Source organism: Helianthus annuus, chromosome 5, assembly GCF_002127325.2.
Source record: "Helianthus annuus cultivar XRQ/B chromosome 5, HanXRQr2.0-SUNRISE, whole genome shotgun sequence".
Lineage (NCBI taxonomy): Eukaryota > Viridiplantae > Streptophyta > Magnoliopsida > Asterales > Asteraceae > Helianthus > Helianthus annuus.
In genome coordinates this window covers 152,679,646-152,683,465 of record NC_035437.2, presented here as the reverse complement: position 1 = coordinate 152,683,465, position 3,820 = coordinate 152,679,646, and positions in this window count along the sequence as shown.

The following is a 3,820-nucleotide window of genomic DNA, read 5'->3' as shown; positions in this document are numbered from 1 at the left end:
AACAGTGGTTGTCTTCAATAGGCGTTTTGGTTTGCAAAGTTTAGTGAAACAGATGTTGAGTTTGTCCCTTTGGTAGGAGCAGATTTTTAAAACACTGTTATTTGTAATTACAAGCTATATACTATTTTATTAATTTTCAGTCTTATATTTCTTTTTGTTGAGTGACCGGGAAATGTAATGGAAAATAGTAATATTTAGATGCAAAATATAATAATGTTTACTTGAAAAATATAAAAAGGTAAAACCACAAAGTTTTGAAAGTATATACTAAGACTACATAACTTCATTCTTAAGTTAGTTTTCAAAGAAGAAATTTGTCCATCAAACATGTCAACTAAAACATAAATTACTAAAGGCTGAAAAGATGTTCAAAGACTACAACAAACTTCAAAGTGTATTTTGTCTCCTGTTACACTTTTTTCTTTGACTATCTCAAACCTCAGCTTTTTCTCCACAGATATTCCCGTTTCATCCATGATACGCTGCCAGTTTGTATGCATCACTAGATGGTTGTTGTCGTCAGGTCTTCTAGGATCTCTCCTAACAACCAGCAGTACCAAAAACTTCAGATGATCAAATGACAGCACAGCTCTACGTTAATCATTTAGCTGGTGTTCTCGAACAAAGTTCCTCGGTATTGCATGTAAAGGAAAATTCTTTCTTTAGTTATTCATTCAAAACAGCATATACTTTAAGTAATAACAGATAGATCCAACATTATAAGTAAAATCAACCATATTAAAAGTATATATGTAAATACCAAGCTGTGTGTCTCTAAAACATGGTATTCAAACTGTTTTTCATAATGTGGACGCTTTTTGCGGTGTTGGTGATTGGTACGGCTGCAGTGATGTTTACTCTCCCCGTGAAGTCCAATCTCGTCTTTGTTAAAAACCTTCACAGTGAAGTTAAAGTCGTCTTCAGGAGTACTTCCCATCCATTGAAACAGCAGTTGGCAGCTTTCCTCAATGTCATTTTCGAAGCAAAAAGTTGTCCATCCTAGTCCCATAAAACCAAAAGCCAATCCCTTTTTGTTTTTAGGATAGAAAACATAATACACATCAACTTTACTACTCTGCTTTGGTCCATGTACTTTTGCAACCAAGTTATCAATTTTTAATCTCCTTTCCGACAACAGCTTCAGCAAATCGTGTGGTAAATGCTATAATTACTATATATAACATTTTGCGTTAGTCTTATCCACAGTATAATGTTTGTCCTTTTGTGATTTTCAAACGGAAATGAGGAGACCACCCATGGTTAACCAACAAATTTACAAAAGTGCCATTTTCAAAGTTGATGCTTGATAGTGCACCTTCTGCTACATGTAGAGAGGGACATAGAATAGAGGGCTTGGAATAATAGTGAAAGTGGCGACGACATGGTTAATCTGCTTGACAAAATCATAATATGGAGGACGCAGGGCGGCAGCGGCGGCAGTTAGGGTTTCGATCGGTGGCTTCGGTGGTGATTTAAATTCCCTCCAACAAAGAGGGTGGGATTTCCGGCAAGAGCCAATAAATTGCTCGAGGCTTGCTGCTTGCATGTTTTAGATCAAACGATGATACTGATGCTTGCATGTTTTAGATCAGACGATGATACCGATTTGTTGTAGAGAAAGAAAAAGTTTGGGTTTCTATAGAGAGGGAACGAAATCTACATGGGATTAGAATGTAGTACGCAATACGATTGAAACTTTCGGTCATCACCGGAAAACAACATCCAACCCAAACCTACCAACCCCTACAGTTCGTTTCTTCAGGCAGAAATAGTATTTGCAAAGAGAGAGAGAGATGAAGTGATTTGAATGCTTGAAGATGGGTTAATGGGAACATGGATGCATATATCGATTTATGGGAGAAAGAGATGAAAATATTGGTGTTTTCCATTGGGTGGTGGTCCATTGGAAAAGGCAAAGCCTTTAAACACCTAAGTTTAGGAGGGGAGGTCTTGGGTTAAGTCATAGACGATAGGAATTAAAAAGAAATTTGCCGTTAAAAAAAAGGAGAGATAAAAATCTTGGTGTTTTCCACGGAGATGTAGTGTTGTCACATTGGGAATGGCCGAGATATCAAGAAATTGATTTAGGTTTGACGATGGAATGGTAAATAAAAGGCAAATGGAAAAAGGGTAGTGATGTTTATTTCGCAAAATCAAAATAGTGTTAAAAAAAAATTGGACTCAAAATGTTATAAGATGAGCGGTTAGAGACTCAGGGCGTTAAACTTTTTTTTATTTTGAATTCAAGTGGTTAAAACCATTAAAACAAAAGGACTCAAAAGTAATTTGCTCTACAACTTTTAAGTTTTAAAATTGTCACCTTTATCCCTTCATTTTCTAAAGGTTTCTTTTCACCCCTCGACTTTCTATTAATTGTCGGTAAAATTTCGAGTTCATTTACGTTTTACATCGTGTGACTTACTTGGTGTTATAAATCCATGTTTTTTCTTTTATGTTTTTTCCGATTTTGGTTGTTTTTGACTTGCCACTTAGCATGGTTCTACCCCTAAATGCTGGTAGCACAGTTTATGCCCCCGCCCCAGAACGCGGGGGCTTAAAACTAGTTTTCATACATTTCAGAAATGTCATATTAGATTTTATATAGGATACAAAATATAAATTAGAAGTTTTTCTAACAGTCCAAAAGATACACTGGCAATATATAAAAATAAGGTAGCAATTTTTAACCTGCTTGCAGTATGTTTCTTCTTCAGCCTGTATCAAGCAACCATGAACATAATCTCTGTTTGGGCAATCGTTTCTAATCTGCAATCCCTCATTGTTCAAAACATTTATCTCAAATTTTGCTTCCTTCAATTTTCTTAAACACAGCTTGTCTATGTTGTTATTTCTACAAGTTTCAACAAACCGAGTCCATTCTGGCCCGTTTATCCTCTTACTTTTATGACCGATGCTCTGTACTGCAATCTTATACTTAAAACCCGTATAATAAACCAACTTTATTACTTCACACTTTTTTGGTAATTTGTTACTCATTATCCTTTGAAGTACCTATGTATATAAAATACACAACATTTAATATATCTTTAATTTTATAAATACAGTTTTTAGCATATAATTGTGATTTGAGCTAATTTGTTCTAAGAATATAGCTTACCAATCCCTCACTTAGGTCGTCAATTCAGAGACACTGATAATTATCATAAACTCCATCTGAAAGTAAAAGTTACAATAACAGTTAAATACAAAAACATAAAATCAATTGTATCTGAAAAGCATTCTATTTAAGGTATAAAAATGTATCCAACACTCTGTAGGACCAAACTTATATTCTGTGTACTTCAATATGGTCCCTACAACCAACAATATAAATCTAACACTGTGTAAGATCAAATTTGTATTCTTGTATAATAAAAAAGTATTATATGGCAATAAAGTTTTCAAATATCCATGTTTGTGTCAACTTCAAACTTCAGTTTTTTTCAACAGACAATGCTATATTTACTTACAAATCAGACATATGAGTACTATAAACTGATTGCAGAATATTTTATCAAAGTTAATATTGATAGAACAAATGTATCAACATTACATGGCAGTCCATACAATAATTCTAAAACCATTCGTAAAATTTACAACCAAATATTTATGAAACAATAATATTTCAGATTGTTATTTAGATGGAATGAATCAAAATGTAACTAAATAGGTTGATATAAATCTTATTATAAAATAAAGAAAACAAGTTCATATAAGTTTATATATTTTAACATCAGTAGATTATGATTTTGATGTTTATATAATTTGAAATGAGGAAACTGAAATGAACATGTCAAAGCATACCTGTAAAATACACAAA